General features: G+C 34.8%; 1 protein-coding gene across 2 annotated transcripts in view; it reads left to right on the top strand.

Moving 5' to 3' along the window:
• ZC3H6 (zinc finger CCCH-type containing 6) overlaps window positions 1-9,337 on the top strand; it is a 52,964-nt gene that overhangs the window by 1,127 nt on the left and 42,500 nt on the right. The gene's annotated exons all lie outside the window — the stretch shown is intronic.

Genomic DNA, 9,337 nt, shown 5'->3' with positions numbered 1-9,337 from the left:
GGAGGAAGCGGTTCCCGGTGCGGGGCCCGGTGTCCCCGTCCGACGAGGACCCGCCAAGAATTGTCAATAACTGGTGATTTATTTGACTACTACCCTAGTACACTCCTAAAAATAAACGTGTGGTTTTTTGGTCTTTTTCTAGGAAAATTTTAAGCAGCTCCTAAAGGCCGTGTATCTGTACAGGCTTACCCCTCGCAATTTGAAATGGCAAGTTTCAAATGTTAACACAAAATAGTTAGACTTTGCAAACCTGAGTGTAGCACAGATCTCTCCTAAAGTAAAAACTCCATGGATTGTCCAGTCTAGCCCGATTTTCTAAATGCTGTGATGTATCATTTGAACATTTAACTGAGATTCTGATTTTTTATCTTTACTATGGCTTAAGAGGCCCATTCTTCGTTCCGTTTAACGGTTTGCGGGTATTTACTCTTTTAAATAGCGCAAGTAGCATCCTTAAGTTTCGGTTAGGTTTTGAATTCATATTGATATCCACCTTAATCGTTAAAAAAGAGAGGGTGGGCTTTCATTCATTAAAATTGCTGGAACAAAATCCATTGCATCTGATTCTTATTTAGAATATTTAAAAGATCCAGAACCCGGCAGCTACTCCCTTGTGAATAGCATTAATCAGAAGTATACATTGTACTCTGGGCTGTATACAAATTGCTGAAGTTTTACCTGTGGAGTAATGTGACCTGCTTTGGTAAAGTATAGCAAACACTTTTTTTTTTTTAAATCCAAAAGCAGAAATCACAAACATTACTGAAATTTGAAATATCGAAATATCTGGCAACTTTGAGAGGGATAAAAATGTTATTTTAACAACCTTGGTACCGTAATAATAAATGTAGACGGCCAGAAGGCAAGTTAATTAAACGTGTCGTAATTTTTAGTAAGTCAAAAATGCTCTTAAAAAAAATTATGGGTACGTAAGCTTGCACTTGACACGTTTTTCATGATTATTTTACATTATCCTGTTATTAAAATGAGAAAATTCTTGGAATGGGTTAACTAATAACCTGCGAAGTTTCCCACTGAGTATCTGTGGACAAAACCCCAATGATGGGGTTTTGCTAATGCAGCCTAAAATTCATTCTTTTGTGTGAAAGAAGGAAATCTGTTCTCTGTTAGTTCACAGAGAAACTTCAATATGTAGAATTATGTATTCTACATAGGGAAGCAACCATGTTGCCAAATTCAGATATCAAATTAATTTTCTAGTAAGGAACTGTGATGCTGGACTTTAAAAAGAATTTGAAATTTTAAAATACTGCATTAGAAATTAAAAATTTAAATAATTCTTTGTAAGATATATAACCAGCTTGGCGATAGGAAGTAGGGATTAAGCAGTAGTGTATTTAGTCTTTTTTTGTTTTATATTAGGAGTAAGAAAACAATATTTTCTGGTGATTTCTGAAGCAAAAAGATTAGCTCTGTTTTAATTTATCCATTTGTAAGTGGCAGTATTATTCTGAGGCAAGAAGGTTTATCTTTTTCACACTTTTTTAAGTCAACCTACATGAAAAACAAAACAACTATATCTAAAAACAAAGTGAACTAGGATTCAGGAGAAGTGGTTCTGGCTCCAGCTTTGCTACCACTTAGCTTTGTGAACTTGAGCAGGCTTAGTTTCTTAATTGTTTAGAGGGTTGTATAAGAAATTTTCGACTTCTACAGGATCAGTGGTTCTCAACCTTCTCTGGGGAGGTTTTTAAAAAATGTTGAAATCGTTTCCATTGGTCTGAGCTTTAAGATTTTTTAAAGCTCCTCAGGTAATTCTAACATGTATCAAATTGAGAACCACTATACTAGATCAATATTAGCTAATCATCAGAATCACTTTGCGGAATAAAGATTTTTGTCCTGTCCAGAGCAACTGAATCAAAATCTCTAGGGGGAAAAAAAAATCTTTAGGGGAGGATTGTGGTAATCTGTATTTTTAATGGGCTCCCTGGGTAATTTTTAAGAAATTTGGGAAAAAAATGGACTAATCTGTGGAATCCCAAAATATTCTGTGCTTTCATATTATAGTTATTTTATACTGTGATAAAACGTTCCATGAGTTAAATGGAGAAGATATATGAATTCTGGTATTTGGAGCTTGGCATTGTCTCAAGGATATTCTTTTTTTGTCATTTTTGAAAATTAAGATATTGGAAAAAAGATACAGGAAAAAAGTTAAATCTATGATTTTTATTTACAACTGCTATAATTATACAAATTAAAATATTACTATGATGGTTTACATGAGAATGAGATTCTACATGTAAATGGAAATTCACAGAATGCACAATTTTTTCTTTTAAAAAATTGTTTTCTTGTACATGTTTTATATGGTGAACATTTTGCATAAGATTTGTTTGCCAAATGAGTTAACTTAAAAAAAAAAATACCCATTTGTACTTTCCTTTAAATATTTTCATGCCTGGAGTGAAAACATTGTATTTTTATAAAGTGTTATTAATATAAAAGTACTTATAAATGAACTTGTGACTATGTAGACTGTTAGAAGAGGACTTATGCATAGATCTTTAGAATTAATTAATAGAGGTGGAGAAGGAGTTGGAGCAAGTCAAAGGGAGATAAAGTTCTTGTCTCTCTTTGCATTCAGTTCTTCCCTTTCAGCCAGTTCTCTTAGGCACAGCTCCAGCCACCTAGCTTTATATTTCAGCTGGATGTTGACCTAATTAAAACAACTCACAGATAACTCTTAAAGGCTAAATACTATGAGGCCCTGCTCTGGACACAAGTACAGTTGAGAAGGAAAGATAAATATATGCCCAAGTAATTGTTACATATTTTTTGAAATATGCTAAAGGTAAAAAGTTTTCAGGGCCTACACTGGGGAAAAGGGTAATTTTAACATGATCAGTATGAGAGCTTGTGATTCTCAGAGTCTAACTGATAGGAGGTATGGGTAATACTTTCCTTTGGGAGGAAGTTATTCTTTGCCCATGATGAATAACCTTCCCACCTTCTTTCCCTCCTCTCCCCGCTTTCCTTCCTCATGTAAACCGAGATCACCAAAACTCCAGCTAGTCAGAATTGTAGTAGTTTATATCTCCCCTTCCTTTCCCTCCCCCACATAGCGATTGAAACCTTACAGGGAGAGTATGAAGAGGTGAGGGTAAAGAAGATGATTACACTTTCCATTTGTAACAGGGCTTTCCTTTGATTCGCACATTAATCCCATGAGGTAATATAGTATTGCAATGTTCAGTAACTTCTCTGAGATTCCACAGACAGAGCCTAGGTAAGAATCCAGAATGCAAACTCCTACCTGCAGTGTTATTTTTAACTCTTCATTAAGTTTGCATGGGGAGGGAATCCAGTAAGTTCTAGCCTTTACTTCTTGAATTGTTTGGGATTGAAATGTGGTATATTTAAGAGAGCTCCGTTTTCTGAATGAAACCTTGGTTCTGATCCTAGTTTTTCCTCTAGCTTGGTTAATGCTCTCTTCTTTTTCATGATTATTTTTCTTATTTGTGAAATAAGGTAGTTGAACTAGATTACTTCCAATCTCCCTTCCTACTTTAAGAAGTCAATAATTTTCATTTAAAAAGTTGCAGATGCCTTTTCTTACATCAGAGTTCACTTTGATGTCCTACACAATGTCTGGTTTTACAAACAACCAGTCAAATCATTATGCTGTACCCCTTAAACTTACACAGTGCTGTATGTCACTTATATCTCAATGAAACTGGAAGAATAAATTAACTAATTGCCTAGTGAGGGAAGGCATTGACTCCAGGAAACAAGAGATTGGTAAATTTCCCAAATTCACAGAGTAAATCAGTGGGAACTCAAATAATGACTCCAGAGCCCACACTTTTATGGTAGAATAGACATCTTCATCACATGAGAATGTATATATATATCAGAATGCCAATTTAGTCATGTAAAACAAGTTTTTAAGGTGTCCTAAGTTAATTATCATTAAAATTATAATGTAAAACCACAAAAATAACAATCTGTTTATAAAAGTGGTACAAAAATAAAGAACCTAGATTTAGAATTCATGATACTCAATATTATACATATGTTGCTGTTTATAATTAATGTACTTGAATTCATTTGGTCCATATAGAAAGAACAGATATTAATGTCTTCATTTTATAGTTTCGGAAACAGATTTAGAGGGTAAATAACTTGACCAAGGTGGCTAAGCAGCTGAGAAGCACAATCCGTGTCTTATGGCATTCGGTTTCAGTACTCTTTGTTGCCTCCATTTTGTCATAAAGAGAGGAAATCTGATATCAGATGCTGGGTTGGATTTGGGACACTTAAAATTCTTTTTGTTTTTGTTTTTTTTGAGGTATTGATCACAGGCAATTTCATCGTAGTTCATTATAAATTCATCTTATATGACAAAGGGTTTTTCTAAATCTTAAAACATTAAAAATCGAATTTATAAAGAATATTACTTTTTTCACATTATTTTAAAAGGGATTATGAAACCAATTAAATTAACTTAAATCTACAAATTTTTAACTATAGAAAACACAAGTTTCAAACTATTAAGGGAATTCATTGAAAATTCGTAAGAGGTCAGAAGAACCGTTACCTCTTTGCTTGGATTTTCCTTGAATACTTGCAGCTGACAATAAAATGTTAGATCGCTGGTACTTGTGTGTGGGGTTAAGTTCTTTATAACCTCTACTATTTGGCCTATAAAGGAGGTTGTGGGTTGATTTCTTTTCTACACCCTTGGAGTACATAGGAGTCTTTTAAAATTATGTTTTGTGCAAGCAAATGAAAATGAAATAGAATAACGCATCTAAGTCAGAAATACCTACATATTTGACTTTATATATATATATTATATATATATATACACACCTTTTTTTTCCCCGAATGCCAAATGTCCAAGTGTGAAAACCAGTATTTGACTAAAGCTAGGGCTGAAGCCATAAACTTTTGAAATATGTGAATAAATCTGAAATATTGTCCCTCAAATTATTATAATTTATTATTAGAAATTTTAGTGATCTAATTTTTAAAACAGGACATTACAGTACAGTAACAGTTTTCAGCACTGCCTCTTGTTAGGTGCTCCTGTGACTACTGTAATGCACATGGTCGCGAATGGAGGGTCATTTTCAACTGAGATCAGTGGAATTCAAGATAGTTGAGGGCATTTCTTTTCCTCTAACATTTTCTTTTTTATATATTTTTTAACTCTCTGGGGCAAACAAGATTGATTATGTTGCACATAACTGGAGTTTCTTCTCCTCATGAAATTTTGAGGTAGCAAAGTTAACATTCTGTTTTTCATTTATCCATAAAACATGTGAATTCCCCAATGGGATTTTTTTTCTTGAAAGATTTATGGAATTAAATAATTAAAAACTAAACATAGTCTTTAGAAGTTATTTTGTTGAATGATGTCGATATTAGTATGCCAATAATTGAACAAAGTTAGAATTATGATATAGAATTTCTATTATTCTACTTTACATTTTTAATTTAAATTTTTATAATTATTTGTCAGTTCACAAAGGATATAATATTCTTTTTTTTTAAATTTTTTCTATTTCTTTTTTTTTTTATATTTATTTATTTATTTATGGCTGTGTTGGGTCTTCGTTTCTGTGTGAGGGCTTTCTCCAGTTGTGGCAAGCGGGGGCCACTCTTCATCGCGGTGCGCGGGCCTCTCACTATTGCGGCCTCTCTTGTTGCGGAGCACAGGCTCCAGACGCGCAGGCTCAGTAGCTGTGGCTCACGGGCCCAGTTGCTCCGCGGCATGTGGGATCTTCCCAGACCAGGGCTCGAACCCGTGTCCCCTGCATTGGCAGGCAGATTCTCAACCACTGCGCCACCAGGGAAGCCCTAATATTCTTTCTAAAGTCATCAGCTAACTCACTCTTGCAATATTATTACTCTATTTTTCTATTTGACTATTTGAAAATTTCTTTTGTACGTAAAATAGCTTTCATAATCATCAATTGTGACATTTTTCTCTTGCATTAATAATGTACGATTCTACTTCATCTAATTCATAAAATGTCAGTATATAAAGCACACAAGGAGATTCTAGTTCTAAATTGCACCTAAAATATCTTCTTAACTTGGAAAATGAATATTCAGATACTAACAGTAAATTCACTTGATACAGCCTTTTAATATATGACCTTGTTACACTAAACTAATGATCACACAATCCCTGATCATGTCACATTCGGGGATACCAGAGCTGACTTGAAGCAGGCCAAGGTAGAACGAAGTAAGGTACTTTAGTTGGATACTTCAGGCAAAGCCTATTTTGGATTTAAAAAATAAATATACTCCCACCACACTCCGCAAATCCTGGAGCCCCAGTTCCTCATGTTATAGTTAACCTGGTTATCAGTTAATTTGGGATATTGGACACTTATATACCAAGTATCCTTTTTGGATATTATTGGGTCACAGGCAGTTTTACCCAGCTCGTTATAGATTCCTTCAACAAGACTTCTTCAACTTTTGTTTTGATACCATGATGCCTAGAAGATTGTTTGCTGGCTTTCAAATTCTAAGGGTACTTTATTTGCTGAGATTCGTTTCAGTTGGATTTCTAGCTTCTCTGGTCAACGTCAGAGGACCTAAATCAAAAGGATAAATTGAAAGGGAATGAAAGTAAATGAATTTTAGCTTAGTGAGATAGCAAAGATAGTGAATGAAATATAAAAAAGAATTTTAGGGAGAGGCCTAGTGGTTAGGATTCTGGGCTTTCACTACCGTGGTCTGGGTTCATTCCCTTGTCAGGGAACCGAGATCGTGCAAGCCACATGGCGTGGCCAAAAAAAGGAATTTTTTAAATGTAGTCTCAAAAAAAACTATGGCAAGCTAATTCAGTTTTAATTATGTTATAGTCTCTGCTCATGACATAAAGGATGTTTGAGGAATGGTATGGTTTTCCTTCATGATGTTAAACATACAAGTTTAAGGATGCGTTAAAAAATATATAATTTCATAAATTAATACACAGCAGTACCTATTCTAGCTGGCATTGGATGGGGGCAGGGAATTAAGCATTAACAAAGATTTTTATCAGAAACCAAATTTGTGAATTTTTTTGAAGGAACTCAAAAAAAATACATGGCATGCCTTCCTGTCTTACTAAATAGACAGTTACTGATTTAGCTTTTTCTTAGTTACTTAGGATCATCATGAATATGTATTGTCATCATAATCCCTCTGAATACTAGGTATTATACTCCATCTTGTGTCTTGCTGCATTCAGGAGACTTTGGAAATACGGAAGCTTTCACACAGACTGTCGTTGCTAGGTGTTGCTTAATTATAAGTAGAAATACCCTCAGGAACAGACTCCAAAGTTAGTCTACCCCAGATTCCTTTCTGCTTCTACTTGTTTCAAATAGTTTTTCATTGTTATTCTCCGAAGGAAAATAAGAGAAATTTCCCGTTACAATCCATGCTCCTTGGATTTATAGCCTTTCCCAGTTTCTGTGGAAGTACCTGTAGTCTAGCATACCCATTTTATTCAAATGCATGTATTTCAAGTAGATCACAAGAAGAAAGGAAACTTGTTGAGGGCTGTCTACTAGGTACAGTGCTAAGTAATTAGCTGACTTTATCTCACTCCTTAACTCTGTGCTGGTAAATTGATTCATTACATTTTGTAGTTGAGGAAACGGAATATTAGAGGTTGAGATCCTTTGTTCGACGTCATATACCTAGAAACAGAATTTGAAGCCACATCCTTCTGGCTCTAGAACCTTTCTTCTTCTGCCCTACTATGATTACTTTTAAGTGTTCAGTTTTAACATATCACAAGTTTAAAGCATTATATAGTCCTTTTAAGAAGTCTGTTGTTGGTTACTTGTTTAACACTCCTACTTTAATTTCCAGGTTCAGGTGACCTCACTTTGCCAGAGCTCTGGGTCCTCATTAAATAAGAGAGGTTTTTTGCCTGTTTGATTTTGGTTTGGGTCAAAGCCAACTACCTTATTAAGTATCACACATTCTTTGCTGGACGTTGATGCTTAGCCCCGTCTTGTTTTAATTGAATGGCAAGCCTTAGTAATAACATAGCAATTGTTGTTTCTTGCAACATTCCTCTCTGACTTTGATGTAGATCATTTCATTTGGTAGGCGGTTACCTGAACTGCACCCCTTTTTATCAGCTTGCCTGGAACCCTGAAATGAAATAGGGAGACCCATTTTCCAGCTATCGTGATTTGATCGAGTCTTTTTACCTCTTTTTTTGATCTGTTCAATAAAAAAGTTTTCCTTTGAGCACTTAAAAACAGACTGTTCATTAAAAAGAAAACCCTATATCATCAATCCAACTGGTCTAGCCTGGTAGCTCTGTTTCCTGACAAATATTAAAATAACTCCTGTGGAATTGAAGTAACTCACATTTACTCTTTTTTTAATTAATTTTTATTGGAGTATAGCACATTTACTTTACGTGTCAGAAACGCAACTTCCAGACCGCAAGTTTCTCAGTATCATCTCTTAAAATACCACCCAAATCATGTGTTGATGAAGTTTCTTTTTCCCTAAATTTTATTACTTTAAACATACAAAAATGTTGAAAAATTTTTTACAGTAAACACCCTCATGTGCTAGCCACCATTTGGTATGATTCTTAATCTCTATATCAGCTACTATTAAGGGGTTTAGCTATTTGCACTTTCTTCCTAAGACTAAACACATGTTGTGACTATTACAGCAACAGGGTTAAGAAAGATGGGCCTGGGAATCAGACGGCCTAGGCTGGGTTCTAGCTCTGTCATCTACCAGCAGAGTTACTTAAGCTTTTTGTCTCCTTTCTTCACCAGTTTAATGGGGATAATAATAGTTACAGTTGACCCTTGAACAACACTGGTTTGAACTGCCTGGGTCCACTTCCACTTGGATTTTTTTTTCCAATAGGAAAGACTACGTACTACACGAACCTGGGTTGGTTGAATCTGCAGATACGGAACCATGGTTTTGAGGAACTCAGATATAGAGGGCCAACTATAAATTACACGTGGAGGGTCGGCACCCCTATCCCACATGTTGTTCAAGGGTCACCTGTATTTCATAGAGTTAACATGAGGGTAAAATGAACTGACCCAACATGCCTGGCAGCCTAGTAAGTGCTCAGTAATTGTTGACAATCGTATTATATGATGATATAAAAATAATTTTATTTTTTGACTACAAATTTGGATTGAGATGTTATTTTACTTCAGAATTAGTATTAGTTTATCATGAACACATTAGCCGGAATTGAAGATAGACAAATAGTGAAATAATTAGATGACAAAAAGTATAGACGAAAAATTGCTGAGGAATTTTTTTTTTTTTTTTTTTTTTTTGGGTACCGGGGCCCCCCCTTTGTGTG

Source organism: Neophocaena asiaeorientalis, unplaced genomic scaffold, assembly GCF_003031525.2.
Source record: "Neophocaena asiaeorientalis asiaeorientalis breed wild unplaced genomic scaffold, Neophocaena_asiaeorientalis_V1.1 scaffold114, whole genome shotgun sequence".
NCBI classification, from domain to species: Eukaryota; Metazoa; Chordata; class Mammalia; order Artiodactyla; family Phocoenidae; genus Neophocaena; species Neophocaena asiaeorientalis.
The sequence above is the reverse complement of the archived record's forward strand: the minus strand, read 5'-3'. Positions and strand labels throughout refer to the sequence as shown.